A 15878-nucleotide genomic window follows, 5' to 3' on the forward strand; every position below is an offset into this window, starting at 1 on the left:
TTGGGAATCCATGAAGAGTGGAGTCGGGGGATGTAAAATCCCAGTTTTCCACGTGTCCTGGCTGCTTGCTGTGGATTGCACACTTCCCACCAGACTCTGTGAGGGATGGGAGGTTACTCTCAGCAATGTGCTGAAACTGACCTGAACTATACAGCCAGCACATCTGGTCACAAGCACCGGCCTTGTGTAAGGTTATACTGGAATTAATTAACTCTGGTGGGTACTCTGAGATGTTTTCTCCACATCTCGTTTTACCATCATAAGCCGGAGGAAGTCCATTGGAACTTCTTTATTTTTCCTTGAGAACCACTTAAAAAAAAAAAAAGAACCTGGAGAGCAGTGTGTTGTGGCTTGAAACTGACATTAGAGCAAAGCCTGTGAGCTTCCTTTCTTCGAATGTGGGTTTTTTTAAAACTTTTTTTTTTTTTTTTTTAAAGATTTTATTTATTTATTTGACAGAGAGAAATCACAAGTAGGCAGAGAGGCAGGCTTCAAATTCCGGCGGAGCTGTGTCTCTTGCCTCCACGACAGTAACGTTGCTGCGAAACGCATTTGATCGTGTTGTTAGGAAGCGGGAGACTGAGTCCAAGGGAGCAGACAAGGTGCCGAGCTGCTCACAGAATTCCAGAATGTTTTGTGAAACGAGGTAGTAGCCCAGGAACTTCCCGGCTTCAGAAAGGGAGGGAAGGGAGGTTTCTGGAGAGAGTGTGTGTACACACACAGCGTTCCTCGTCGCAACAGCATCACGTTAACGCCAAGATGTCTGGCGTGGGTGTTGCTCTTAGTCTCTTAATCTTGCATAAATGCACTTTGCCCTGTTGCTTTTCTTGGTAAAACGGAGAGGACGCCTGCCTTCTAGATGGAGCATTTCTGTTTGAGGCGATGACACAATTTTGGAAATAGACAGTGGGGAGGGTTGTGCAACACTGTGAATGTAATTAATGCCACTGAATGGTACACTTAAACATGGTTAAAATCAGGGGGCGCCGGGCTCGCTCAGTCAGTGGAGCATGTGCCTTTTGATCTCAGGGTCGTGAGCAGGAGCCCCACATTGGGTGTAGAGATTACTAAAAGAAAGAAACTTCAAAAAAATGGTTAAAATGGCAAATTTTACATTATATATATTTTTACCACTGTTTAAAAGAATTATGTAATACACCAAAACCCACTGTACTGTATATTTATTTATTTTTTAAATTTTTTTTTTAAAGATTTTATTTATTTATTTGACAGACAGAGATCAGAAGTAGGCAGAGAGAGAGAGAAGGAAGCAGGCTCTCCACAGAGTGGACAGCCCGATGCGGGGCTCGATCCCAGGACCCTGGGATCATGACTTGAGCTGAAGGCAGAGGCATTAACCCACTGAGTCACCCAGGCGCCCCTGTATATTTATTTTTTAAAGATTTTTATTTTATTTATTTGACAGAGAGAGATCTCAAGTAGGCCGCGAGGCAGCAGAGAGGTGGGGGGGAGCAGGCTCCTCGCTGAGCAGAATCCGGATGCGGGGCTTGATCCCTGGACCCTGAGATCATGACCTGAGCCAAAGGCAGAGGCTTAACCCACTGAGCCACCCAGGCACCCCTGCACTGTATACTTTAAATGGGTGAATTTATGGCATATGCATTATCTCTTGCTAACGCTGTTAAGGAAAACTATGCAGAGGTAGGGAGCATGATGTTCTGGTTAACCGAATGTTCTAGTAATTAAGGACTAATGCAGTTGCACCAAAACTAATAAGTGAAAGGTATTCTTATGTGGGGTATAAGAAGATAAACTTGAAAAAAATTTTTTGTGTGTGCTGCAGTGGGTTGTATATTCCATTAGTTACGTATCTTTAGAAGTAGGACACTTAGCTATCCACAGAGCATCTGAATAGACCTGGGTTGTCTAGTCCAGGGGCCACTGGCCACACGTGGCTGTTGAGCACCTAGCATGTAGCTGGACTGAACTGAGAAATGCTACATGTGCAAAGTAATGCTGAATCTTGAAGACTTGGTATAAAGAATGCAAAGTATCTTGCTAATAATTTTTATATTGATTGCATGTTGAAATGATAGTATATTGGATATATTTGGTTATATAAAATATACCACTGAATATATATATATATATATATATATATATATTTTTTTTTTTTTTTTTTTACTTTTTGAATGTGACTACTAACATTTTTTTTAAAAGATTTTATTTATTTATTTGACAAACAGCGATCACAAGTAGGCAGAGAGGCAGGCAGAGGGAGAGGGGGAAGCAGGCTCCCTGCTGAGTAGCGAGCCTGTTGCTAGGCTCGATCCCAGGACCCTGAGATCATGACCTGAGCCAAAGGCAGGTTCAACCCACTGAGCCACCCAGGCACCCAGCTAACAATTTTTTAATTGCATGTGTGACTCAGTTTCCGCATTTTGATGGGACAGTCTTGTTTAGAAATCAGACTGACCCCACCCAAGATTCATGGACTTTGAGAGATTAAGAATCACTTCTTTTTCCCCCCTCCCCACAAAGAGTCTGTTCATTCATTTGAAAGAGTGAGAGAGCACAAGCAGGGGAAGAGGCAGTGGGAGAGGGAAAAGCAGACTCCCTGCTGAGCTGGGAGCCTGACATGGGGCTCGATCCCAGGACCTGGAGATTAGTACCCAAGCTGAAGGCAGATGCCCAACCATCTGAGCCACCCAGGCACTCCAAGAATCACTTCCAATGACTGAGTAGACTACAAAAGAATTCCCCGAATTGGCCTGGAGGTTAAGGGAATTCACCTCCCCAACAGTGGCTGTGCCTTCGTCTCTGATTCAGAGTTTTTGCAAATGGCAGACCTAGGACAGGTCCTTCTCTGACCAGGTTGAGGGAATGTGCTTTGATCATCTGGGACTCGTGGTTCTATAACACAGGGGAGTGTAATCAGACAGCTGAGGAATGGGCGTCCATAGGCCCTGGAGGTTGGATTGGTTCAGAGGCAGTTTTTCTTTGGCAAGAGGAATAGAAGCAGCAGGACTAGACTTACAGCCTTTGACAAGAAAGGAAAAGAGCCCTCACAGGCAGCAGATGCACTTTCAACTCTGTTCTAAGAAAATTAAAAATGCACACCTCTACCCAGGGCCCCCTCTCTAGAGAAGCACCCTGAGCCGTGTGTGTGGGACTCTGACTCCAGGGCGGGGAGGTGTGTGTGTTGGGGGCACAGAGATGTTCCCTCTGGCTCAGGACCTTCCGGTGTCTGCACGCCAGCCTTGCTGCTCAGTTGTCCCTTGCGTCTTTAACATCGCCTGAGAGGGTCACAGCCACGGCCACGCTGCTTGCCTGGGCTGTCCACTTCCTCTCCCTAGTATTAATCATTCTCTTGGTTAGTGCTCTGGTTACAGAGTTACATAGGTTTCAAGTGGTTTGGCCCTCGCAGTGTTTTCTACCATAAACCCTGTTATTTTCAGAGTGTGATTTTTGCAGGAGGTAAGGATTTTCAGGAACGCGTGTATCATATTGTAGCCAGACCTAGCGCCCCCCACCCCTGACCCCAGTCCTGAACGGTGTCCTGCGCCACCCAGGGGACGCCAAGGTCCTGCTGCCCTACAGGGATGGTGTGCCCCTGGGCATTCCCCGGCACATTGAGACTGTCGCGTATGTTGATCAGTGTGGCTGGATGAACACTGTTGACGCCTAGGATATGGTGTATGCAAGTCTGTGGGCTGCCCGGGGACCGGTCTTCTGTATACACGACATTATTTCTATGAGAAAGTGTATTCTGTCCTTTAGTTCTAAACAGTCAACTCACTAACACACTTTGGGGGAATTCCTTCTCTTCGCAAATTGGCAAAACCTTTAGGAAGCTACTCTCCTACCTCGACCCCCACGAAGGAGAAAGTGGGAAGTGCGAACTTGGGAAGCCAAAGGTTACTGTGCAAATCATAGAAATGGGATAGATAGTGGTAAAATAGGAATTTCAGACTGCCTTCCCTCCTTCCAACTAATAAATACGTCAAGGCATAGCTCCCTTTGAGTTATTTTGTTGTCTCGGATCAGAACCTCTGAAAATCAGAGAATAGGTTTTTCCACCCCAGTTCTTTATTAACCCAGGGGGAAATCCTTCAGAATGTCGAAATTCAGGACTTGGGTGCTGCTTTGGCACTTGAGCAAATTAAAAGGCAGGTTGGGTTCTAATTCACAGGTTGCTTTTTAGTGGGTGGCCGGCCCGTCCTATGTGAGAAGAGAGGGAACAAGTACTACAGGATAAATGGCGTGACCTTGAAGCCATGTTTTCAGTTGTGTGTGCGCATGTACCTAAGAGAGGGGGGCAGAGATTGAATCTGACTTGTGCATAGAAGTGCAGGCCCGTAGGAGTGTGCGTTGAGCCTTTGCGTGCAGGGACGGGCCCGCACAGGTCCAGCGAATGTGGGGGTCTAAGCAGAGCAGGACATTAACAGATTATCTCAGAGGCTCTCCGGAGGGCGTGTGAGGCCGTGCAGTTTCCCTGTCCCTTACCCAGAAGGAAGAACCAAATCCTGCCCTTACTGGACAAGTGCTACAAATTTTTGATCATAATGAATGATAAGGAAATTGTTAAAAACCGTGTGCTTTTCACCGTGCAAACCTCTAGGTGGTAACATTCGAAGTCCATGCGGGACTCCGTAGCTGGTAGCTATTATCTGTCATTATTCAGCGCAGCTGTTAAATGGGACAGCCCTTTGCAGGCACACATCTTTGTGTCATTTATCGTGCGGATATTAATAGACATAATTTTAAATTACAGCGAATATGTGAAATATGGCTAGTTAGGCTTTTGAAAAGGAAGAACCTGTCTGGGGGTGTGGGGGGGGCGCTTGATGGAGGTTCTTGAGATTTTGTAAAGGGTTGAATGATGATTCTCCCTAGAAGATATTTTTCTCTATGCACAACTTGGGATGAAGTAGTATCATGTTTCGGACAAAAAGCCAGCTGATTAGGAAGAACGTATAGACAGGAGGCCAGATTTGCTCATTATTTATACACAGGTTTGAAAAATCGCCCTTCTCCTCGTCAGTAACGGCGGCCTGCATCCCACCCAGCAGAAATCCTGATCATTCATCAGTATGAACCGCAAATGCCGCCTGGTTCGTGGACCTCTTCTCTACTTCCTAGGAGGGGATGATCTCTTCATCCTTAAACCCCTGGAGCACTTGGTACCCATCTGGCACCCTGTGTCAGAGAGTATCCTTTGTGTCGGATGATTTATCCTTATTTCTGACTTTGTTCTCTCTCTCCACTGAATTCCAAACTCCTCAAGGGAAGAACTCCATCCTATCTCTGCGGTCCTGGAAGATGGACGGAGTGCCTAGAACAACAGACAACTTCGAGAAAGATAACTATTTTCAATTTGGAGTTGGTTCCTCAGTTCTTTTTTTTTTTTTTCCCCTTGTAAGTTTTAAGAAAATACATTTCAACGGTCCACCTGTCCGGCCTGCTTCCGTGAGAAAGCTGATACTGATACTGTAATTAGGGCTTGATCAGTAATGGGCCGGGCCTGATGCCGAACCCAGAGTTTTACGGTGGGGGGAAAAGCACCAAGGGGGAAAGGAGCTCCAGTCTGTAGGCAAATAGGGGTCCCACTGCTCTATGCTAGTTGAGGCAGGTCGACTGCGGGGTCCTGGGGAGGCAGTAGGAGTGCTGTCTCGGTCCATCTGGGTGGCTGTAGGGCGTTGATAGTCCATTAATAGGGAGCTTCGGCGGCAAGTGATGGGGACCCAACCAAAGGGAGTGGGGTTTAGGCACAGGTTGAGTAGAGCAGAAGGCCAGGCCCCAGAGCCCAGCAGTAGCCGAAGCCTCAGGGAAAAGGACGGGGCAGGCTCCTGGCCCCTGGGGACAGTCAGACTGGGCAGGTGCTAGTGAGCCCCTCGGCCATCGTTCTGTCATCAAGGCTCAGGACTGGCGCCCAACCCAGCGTCAGAACCTTGGGGGTGACCCAGCCAGAGAGCCCTGGGGGTTGCTGCAGTTGAGGGATGGGAAAATACAGTCGTGCATAGAGCGATTCTTTCACAGCCTGTGGTAGGTGGCAGTTTTATGAGGTCAGCACATCTGGAACACGTTTGGGGACTATCAGCCAACATCGATAAACCCTCCAAGCCAGCCTGTCATGGCTGACTTGTGTGCTGAGGCCCAGGTCCCTGCTGTATGGAGCTCTGTGGCCTGACACAACCTGCAGTGTCCTGGGTCTGACGGATGTGGTATGCTTTTCAATAATAATCAGCCGAAAACCGGAGTAGAAACCCGGTCTGTGACTGACAGGGACCAGCATGTGAAAAAAATCGCCCGGTACCATGTCTAGTTTTCTGGCAGATAAAAATCGAACCACTGGTAGGGGTTTTTTCCTTTATCTTTAGAGGATCACTGACCTGCAGAGGTTTAAAAAAATTTTTTTTAAATGGAAGGTTATAAAAATACATAACTCCTATCAGCTTTTAACATAGCGTTTTGTTTTGAATTTTCTTGTTCTTCTTTACACATACGTTTATTAGACTGGCTTTTCTTGATTACATGGAAATACAGAGATCACTAAAGAAGAAAAGTAAACACACCATCATTTCTGTGTTTGGTCACTGCTAAGAAAGGAAGGCATGTACAAAGGTAGAAGTTTCAGACAGTACAGAAAGGTACAGTGCAGTCAGTGAAAGTTTGTGATTCTCAGGAAAGTTTTATGCAGAGAAGTAGATATGTTCTTATTTATAGGCCGTGATTATTTAAGGGAAAGGATATATGTACTACACGTATCATATGCCTTTGCATTTTTTTAAAACCTAATCAGTCCCAGAGACCATTCCCTGTGAGCACACAGATTTACCTGATTTGTCTGAGGAGTCGTATACTATTTCAAGTACAGACTCACCGTAATTTAACCAAGTCCCTAATGGTAGACATTTCATTTCCAGTGTGTTTGTGTTCCAGACAGTACCGCCGTGACCATTAACAAGCTGATTCTCAAGACGACTACTTCTGAAGGTCGGGGCCTGTGTAATCCAGGCCTCAGCAAAACTTTCCAGTGGAGATCCAGATAAGAAGTATTCAGCTTTGCCGCAGGCCGGCAGTCTCTGTTTCAACCACTTACCTCTGCGATTATAGTTCAAAACAGCCTCAGCTGGGTGAACAGACGGTGGTACGTCCATGCGGTGGAATTCTATGCAGCCACGAGCAGGACGTAACACTGACACATGTGTAATGAGCTAAAGGAGAGAAGTGAGACACGGAAGGTCACGCACCGTATGATTCCATTTATATGAGTGCCTAAAATAGGTAAATCCGTAGAGGCAGGATTCAGATTGGTGGTTGGCAGGGACAGGGGACAGTGGGATGCAACTGCTTGATGGGGGCAGTTGGGGGGTTTCCTTGTGGGGTGATGAAAATGCTTTGAAAGTAGAGGTAGTGTGGTTTGTCCACACTGGAAATGTATGAAGTGCCACTGAATTGTTCACTTCGACATTGTTGATTTTGTGTTATGTGAATTTCACCCCAATAGAAGAAAGAGAGGCAGTCCGCACCTGGGGGGCTGGGAGAGTAACCCTAGTCAGTATGGCAATGAGTGGGCGTGGCTGTGTGTTTTGGTACTTTGTACTTGATGTATATAAGAGAAGGTGGGCTAGACTTGGTCCCTGGGCCACAGTTTGCCACCCTCTGATGGTGTCTGAAAAATGCCTTTGTCGGTAATGTGAAGGCTGGATCTGATGGACCCAGGTAGGTGTAAGGATTGGGTAGATGTAAAGACTGGAGTCAGGGAAGCTCCTGAGGGAGGCCGTAGATCCTTTGGAGAATCTGCTGAGTCTCCAGACCCTTTGCCCCCACCCCGCCCCCACCCCACTGCTTCTTTATGTCCATGAATGTACATTTTTTCCCCAAACAAATGCCCTCTAACGGTCCCAACTTGAGAGACCCTGTTCTGGTTTGAGAAGTCGAGAGCCCCAACTCCCGGAGAATGGCAGTGAGGAAGTAGGGGGCCCAGGTTTCTGGGAGGTTTCCCGTTCCGGAGAAAAGCCAACAGGATGAAGGCTTTTGGAATTCCCGGTTAGTGCCTCGATTTACCACAGCGGGAGCGGCTTCTCCAGAACGATGGTACCACAGCCCAGTGGTCACAGGCAGAGAGTGAGCAAGGGCTTGTGTCACGGAGGCGGAATTGTTGACCACCTTGTCCAGCAGGTTGGTGTTAAAGGAAAGAAGGAAGCTTTGAAAGCACGAGCTTGAGGCCTGGTTTTTATAGAAAGGGAACCATCTGAGTGTGTTCGCAGGCTGAGGGAGGATCCACGCTCGCCTCCTTGAAGATGCGGGCGGGAGCTGTGGTGGACGAAGGCCCGGAGAAGGGGGGCGGCATATCGAGGTCCGGCAGCAGGTTGGTGGGGCCTGCATGGAGGAGGAGAATGGGCTGCCAGAAAGGGTGTCTGTGGGTGAGGTAAGAGGTGGAGAGGAGAGTTTTTTGCTAAAGGACCTCTTCCCTCTGAAATAATAGACAAGAGCACGGACTGGAAATGAGGAAGGTGCTGGATAGGGTCCAGGGGTGTAAGGGAGTTGCAGAAGTGTGGGGCGGCTGCTCCGAGTTGGGATTGAATGTCCCTGGCGGCTCATGTTCACTACCACGGGTGACTTCGTAGGACTCAGTCAGCAGATGCTTACTGACCACGTTCTGGGTGTCGGGGGTTTACCCATCTAAGAACACTAGAGATCACGTCCAATTTGTCAACGAGACCTTCATGAGACAGAGTAGTAGAAGTGTTGCTAGTTCTTCGCTTGTGCAGCCCAAAACTCGCAGAAGTGGCTACAAGTGGTAGACTTGTAATGGTTGAATCTGTACAGCCCTCCAATGGGTTAGTTATATGGGCAGCGAGGGTGACCTTTACACAGTTGCCAGTTAACCTACACCAACATGAAAGGTCATTTCTAGTTCACATACAGGTGGTTCCCAATTCTTGCAGGGTTTTTGTGAATCCTGTGAGATTTGGTAGCTAGATCAGACATGTGTTCCTCCTCTCTCTCCCCCTCCCCCCACCTCCCCTGTTTAGTTTGCTTGCTTGCTCTAGCAAAAATCAGTGCGAGCAAGATAGATGTCCATAGAGCTCAGAAAACTCAGGCTTTATAGTGGGGGTGTAAGTGGCCTTTCAGGTTAGGGGTGAATCCTCCTAACGCCATTGATTGTTGATGACCCAGTGACCAATAAGCTGATAGCAAAAGGTTTCCAGTACCCGGTGTGAGCAGCCACTGGCATTCTTGGATATAGCATTCTTGACGCTGAACATGTACTCCCATCAGTTGCACTTGCCGCTGACATTGAACTCCTTCCTTCCACGTTTCAGCAATGAATGATCCCAGCGGACGCCACATATTTTCAGGAGTACATGGTACACTGCATCCTGTTAAAAAGTAATCAGAGCTCCTGGTTGGCTCAGTCCCCGGAGCATGTGACTCCTGAACTCAGGGTTGTGAGGTCGGGCCCCATGTTGGGTGTCGAGATTACCCAAAATCTTAAAAAAAAAAAAAAAAAAAAGAGAAAAAGATTGCTGCTCTAGATTCTCTGGCCATAAATAATTTTATAGTGTAAAGAATGCAAAGAACCACTATGGCTGTCCCTGGAGATAGAAGTGTGTGATTCAGTTAGTCCCTTCAAGGAGCCTTACCGTAGCGAGGGACTTGATGTTAGATGCAGTGATCCTGCCTGAAAAGCAAATTTGAACCCACAGTAAATGCTGAATACTGCTGTACACCTAGCTGTGTCGTTGACACTGTGAGTGTTGAAAGAGTTACAAAATACTACCTAAATTTCAAAGAGCTTCCAATACAGCTTGGGAGGGAAGACTAACACAGGTAACACAACCAGCAAGTAGTAGAGGGCCAGATGATGGAGCACTGAGTTGCACGGGTGCATTTATTTTAAAAAACTCCCTCGCTGTGGTTGGGAAGTAAGGCTAAGAAGGAAGGCTTACTTGGACTGAAAGGCAAGTTCAGATGTGCGCGCGCGATCCTGGGCAGTGGTTCTCCACTTCTGCGGATGAGAACCACCTGGGAGTTTTTAAAAAGCCTCATGTCCAGGCTCCACCCAGTACCAACTCAAGGGTTTTCCTACACCAGTTCTCACATCCTCTGACACCACCTGGCTGTCCTACAGTGCAGTTCAGTTCTGACAGTAATGGCTGTCAGTCCCCACAGCTCCCGTTGGACTGTCCCCACCCCAGACAGGTATCAGGTACCGCGGTTTTGGGTGCCTGCACTTCTGTCCCACTTGCTACAAATTTGGGGGCTCCCACTGTTCTCCCTCCCATTGGGTAATTTGCTGGAATGTCTCAGGATAATGCTGTATTTGCTCATACTGTAGCAAGGCTACAGATGAACAGGCCAGATAAAGAGGGGCATAGGATGAGCTCTGGAAGGGCCCTGAGTGCAGGAGCCTCTGTCCCCTCCCAGCATGTGGATGCGTTCACCGATCTGGAAGCTCTCTGAAGCCCATCGTTTAGGAATTTTTAGTGATTCTATCACACATGTAGGATTGATGAAGTCATTGGCCATTGGATTAAACTCAGTCTCCACCCCCCTTTTCTCTCTGCCGAGGTGCAGGGGTGGGACCGAAAGTGCCAATCCTCTAACCACATGGTTCCTTCTGGTGACCAGCGGCCATCCTGCCGGGGACAAGAGTCACCTCCTTACAATAAACTTCAGTATGGCCACAAGGGCCTTGTTAGGACTAACCGACAATACTCATATCACTAAAAAAAAAATCCCGATCAGTTTCAGGAACTCCGCACCAGGAACCAGAGACAGAGACCACATAGATCTTATTTTTTTCCCCAAGATTTATTTATTTGACAGACAGATCACAGGTAGGCAGAAAGGCAGGTAGAAAGGAGGAAGCAGGCTCCCCGCTGAGCAGAGAGCCTGACTTGGGGCTCAATCCCAGGACCCTGGGATCATGACCTGAGCTGAAGGCAGAGGCTTTAACCTATTGAGCCACCCAGGCGCCCCCAGATAGATCTTTTTCATTATATCCCAACCAACCTGATTAGAATTTCTGTGAGTAGGAGCCAGGCATCTGTATTTCTAAAGTTTCCTGATGTAATTCTGTGTGCGGCCAAGTTTGGGAAGCAGTCTTCTTGGGCAATGGTTTCAAATGCTTCCTATCAAAGAAAAAATACATATATATTAAAGCTGCCGTTCTACCTCCAGTCCCATTAAGCCAGAATCTCTGAGTGCGAGGCCCAGGGATGGTCTGACTGAAGGAGTCTCAGGTACTTCAAATGCATGAGCTGGGCTGGGAATCATGTGATGGTGGGATGTCCCCAGTGACACGGCGCTGGAGCTCCCTGGAACTGACTGCCTGGACTTGTGGACTCGGGGTCACTGTCAAATTAGACATGAATCCAGCAGGGGGGGCACCTTTTGGGTGGCTCAGTTGGTTAAGCATCCAACTCCTGGTTCCGGCTCAGGTCATGATCTCAAGGTTGTAGATCAAGTCCTGCACTCAGTGTGGAGTCTGCTTCAGACTCTCTCTCTCTCTCTCTCTCTCCCCCTCCCCCCATCCCCATCTGCCTCTCCTCCCTCTACAATGAATAAATAAAATCTTTAATAAATAAATCCAGGACAGCTCATTACCAGCAAAATGGGGCCAGGACAAAGACTTGGGTGATGGAGAAGAAAAGCTGTGGCTTTTGTAACGGCCATATTCCCAAGGGGGTTAATAAGGGAGCAGCTTCAGCAGCATGCACTGGGGTAGATGCTAGGCCAGATTCAGGGACATTCTCTGAAGAGGCCACAGATGCCACAGGTGTGAACTCTCGGCGCTGCAACAGTGTTAGTGGAAGGAAGGTGCAAACCAGACAGGAGAGAACTCATGAGGGCATCAAGGTCAGGTGAAGGGCCTTGAGGTTGGCTTTTTTGTTTGTTTGTTTGTTTGTTTTTGTTTTTAATTTATTTGACAGAGAGAGGGGGAAGCAGGCTCCCTGCTGGGCAGACAGCCCGCTGTAGGGCTCAATCCCAGGGTCCTGAGACCATGACCTAAGCTGAAGGCAGAGGCTTAACCCACTGAGCCACCCAGGCACTTGGGTCTTGAGATTTTGTTTGAGAAATCAGGTGAAGACACAGGAGAGGAACCAGACAGAGGTGAGTAAAGGGAGAGGGAGAGGGATTCCTGGTGCCTCAGTCAGTTAAGTGTCCAACTCTTGATTTCAGCTCAGGGCATGGTCTCACGGTCCTGGGATCGAGTCCCGAGTCAGGCTCCGCACTCGGCTCTGGTACGGCAGTTCTCAACCTGTGTTTGTCATCTTCTGTCAGAACTCCAGAGACAGATCCCACGCAAAGAGCACTCTGAACAAACAAAAGCTCTCAAAATATTGCAGGGAAGCGGAGCCTTGAGGTAACACCAAATTGCCCCTACAAGGTGTCCATCAGTAAAAGCGATCTCTGACGTAGAGGGGAGAGGCAGGGGAGGGGTAACGCAAATACGTGTGCTATTTTAGGGTTTACTTCCTCTCTGCTTTATTTAAAATAACTGTGGGGCACCTGGGTGGCTCAGTGGGTTAAAGCCTCTGCCTTCTGCTTAGGTCATGATCGAGCCCCATATCGGGAATCTCTGCTCAGCGGTTAGCCTGCTTCCTCCTCTCTGCCTGCCTCTCTGCCTGCTTGTGAACTCTGTCTGTCGAATAAATAAATAAAATCTTTAAAAAAAATACATAAAAGAAAATAATTTGTAATTTTTGGTGCTGTGATCAGTTACAAATCACTTTTTTTATTTTTTATTTGAGAGACAGAGAACACTCAAAGATTGGGGGGCGAGAGGGGGAGAGAGAGAATCTCAAGGAGGCTCCACACCCAGTGCAGGGCCTGACGCAGGGCCCAGTCTCATGACCCTGAGATCATGACCTGAGCCAAAATCAGGAGTTGGACGCTTCACCGACTGAGCCACCCAGGCGCCTCAATAAATCACTTTTAAGTGTTTTATTTTGAATTAAGTTTTTATTTATAGAAAAGTTGCAAAAGTAAGACCAAGTTCCCACATATTCCCTCTGTCCACTTTCCCTAATACGAACATCTTAACTGCTGTGTTCCTTGGCTTGTGTGTTTGTGTGGTCTTTAACCCTCCCCCCACTGAAGCTGACTAATGCACAATTATTACCCTTAGGACTTATGTAATGTTTGCTTGAACAATGACAAAGATGTTTAACTCTTAGATGCTTGGGCTACATGTACTTATATCCTTTGATAGATAATCTGTACCACTCCTAACACCTGGCCTCCAACATTTTGAGATCATGTACCACTTCTATAAAAATTATGATCAACCCTAGGACATCCGGGTGGCCCAGTCAGTTAAGCGGCTGCTTTTGGCTCAGGTCATGATCCCAGGGTCCTGGGACTGAGCCCCTCATCGGGCTCCCTGCTCTGTGAGGAGTCTGCTTCCCCTTCTCACTCTGTCCCTTCCCCTGCTCCTTCTCTGTCTCACTTACTCAAATAAATAACTAAAATCTTTTAAAAATATTAAGATCAACCCTGTAGGATTTTTTAAAAAATAATTGCCTTTATAAGATTATATGTACTACTATGTACATATTGTGGGACTTTTAAAATCAGTAATGGTTGAGTTAAAAAATAAATACCGCTTATTAAAAGAAGTTTTAGGTTTTTTTTTCTTGCCACAATTCAGTGATTCACCTTGCACCCCCCAGTTTGTAGATTATTGGCTTAAATTTATCGTCTTGGTTTGAGTGTCTCTCTCCTTTCCCAACAGAAACGGAACCAGGGGAGGAAGCGATGCTGTTATGTATATTGTTTTTACACTGATTATCCTGGACCGTGTGACGGAGGAATTTTCCAGTGTGTGATTTGGAAACAGCTGAACTGTTTCTGAGAATCTCACAGAAAAGTTTACTTGAAAGCTTTGTGATTAATAAGGTAGAACTATTTCTCTTAAAGCAGAGCTGCGGATTATTCTTTTCTGAGGGTTAAGAGAACATCGTAACCAGGGATTTCATTGTCTCTGTACTGGAACAAATGCTTTTTTCAGATCTGGACACAGTATGAAAAATAAGACTCTTTGCAAGGTGCTTGGGAAAGTTCTGAGTAGCTCCCAAGTGGGGAGGCCTTTGTTCTGGGGTTAATCAGAGGGACACTGGGAACATCATTCACTGCTGGTACAGGTCAGAGAGAAAAGTTCACATCTGGGTGTTACTAACCACCAAGCCCTTTCTTGCGGTGTTTTCAGAAGTGATATATCGTCAAGCATCCCCAGAGCGCAAACCCTTAGTGCAGATTTATCGGGGGAAAAGGCTCCTTGTCCATATGATAAAGTTATATATTTATTTACTTTGAAACTCAGGTAGGTAACAGTGAAGGAATTTGCGACTGTTATTTGAACAAATATGTCAGCAAGCAAAACTTGCTAGGGTGTTGAAATTCGCACGTAACGCAATGCCGGGCATATAGTTTGCTGATTGCCAGGTTGAGTAAAGGAGCTTATGTAGATTTTTCCCTGGTCGATTGGGACAGCAGGCACGGAATGGTTAGATACAGTTTTTGCTTTGTAACTGTTTGCTAAACTGTGCAGACAAGTCTTTTGCTTTGCTATTTGCATGCTGCATTTCGGGATAAAAATGTTTTTAAACATTTTAGGAAAAAAATGTGATGGAGTGAATACCATACAAGGACTTTGTTTCCTTTAGAGGTTTCTGGGTAATATGCTTAAATTTCCTTTGTCAAGTTTGAAGCATAAACATTAGAGTGTTTGCTTGTCAACACACGGAATTCGGGAATTAATTTATATTTAGAAAAGCCCTTTGCAATTTTGAACATTTTAGGGAACAAGGTTTCCAAGTGTATCTTGCTAACAGCCAGGAACAGCTGCATTTTTGCATAGTTTTTCAGATGGCTTCTCTGTGACATCTGTGAAAACAGACAGCTCCAGTCACTAAGCATGCTGGGATTGCACAGCACATTTGAGGGCCTGAATCGCCTGTCGCCGAACAGGCTGCCGGTTTGTACCAAAGAATGTACTTCACTTGCACCTGAATTCTAAGTTGACATTAGAAAAATGGGAAGGATGGAAACTTCTGGCAAAAAGCATAGAATGCGTCACTTTGTTGTTTATACATGCTTAAATAAGAGAATAACGAGGTGATTCCTTATCAGTAGATTGAACTGGGGACACGGGTTAGCACATCAGTGAGAAATGGTTCTGGCTTACCCAGCGGCCTTGTCTCTAGTGTTATTAGTCAGGAATGAGAGTTCAGAATGGGTGCTGTTCACGCCAGCACAGAACAGGATTGAGGGTGTTTGGGTGGGATTGGTGCGGGGGCGGGGAGGTTGATGGTTGGAGCAGGGACACCTGCCCACAAAGCATTTTGTGGATTTCTTTCACTTGAGTGCGTTTCTCCTGCCCCCCGCCCCCAACCCCAGTCCTTTGTGTTTGCGATTTACAGGAAAAGACAAGATCAGTCTTTTGAAGTAAATCAGCTAGTTAATTACAGGTGACCACAGGGCCCTTTCCAAGATTATAGATGAGTTCCGAAGATTCAACGTGGCGAAGGAGCTTTCTTTTACTCTTGGACGGACCCTCTTAGTTTTTACTCATGAAAAGCCTTCGCTGGGGAGACCCGGGGACTGATCTCCACCCCCACCTCCAGTGCTTCCAATTAGGGATCTATTATCTCACTGCAGATAATTGGAAAAGGATATTCAAAATACAACTTCGCGTAAATACGGTTTTTGCCTGCATTAGATTACTCGGCGTTCTGAGCACATCTGGAGTGAGAGCGGCCCCAGGGACCTTGAAGCGGGCTGTTTGGGTTGGCACAGTGACATTTAGCGTATGCCAATTTGTAATGGCTTTTGGAAACAGGCAGTTTTAAACTCTCCCTGAACTATTCCCCCGAGAAATTATTCAATTAAGTACAACTAAA

At 46.7% G+C, this 15878-nt stretch overlaps 1 protein-coding gene and 1 long non-coding RNA gene across 5 annotated transcripts in view; one reads left to right on the forward strand and one right to left on the reverse strand.

Annotated features, from left to right (window-relative positions):
* Nucleotides 1-15878, forward strand: part of STX8 (syntaxin 8) — a 244800-nt gene that overhangs the window by 104261 nt on the left and 124661 nt on the right. The window lies entirely within an intron of this gene.
* LOC131816105 (uncharacterized) lies at nucleotides 5209-11183 on the reverse strand. Its single transcript, XR_009347947.1, has 4 exons — nucleotides 10987-11183; nucleotides 9183-9350; nucleotides 7064-7178; nucleotides 5209-5296 (listed from the first exon to the last, which is right to left on the reverse strand). It is a non-coding gene; the product is annotated as an uncharacterized LOC131816105 (long non-coding RNA).

The sequence above is a fragment of the Mustela lutreola genome, chromosome 15 (assembly GCF_030435805.1).
Source record: "Mustela lutreola isolate mMusLut2 chromosome 15, mMusLut2.pri, whole genome shotgun sequence".
Lineage (NCBI taxonomy): Eukaryota > Metazoa > Chordata > Mammalia > Carnivora > Mustelidae > Mustela > Mustela lutreola.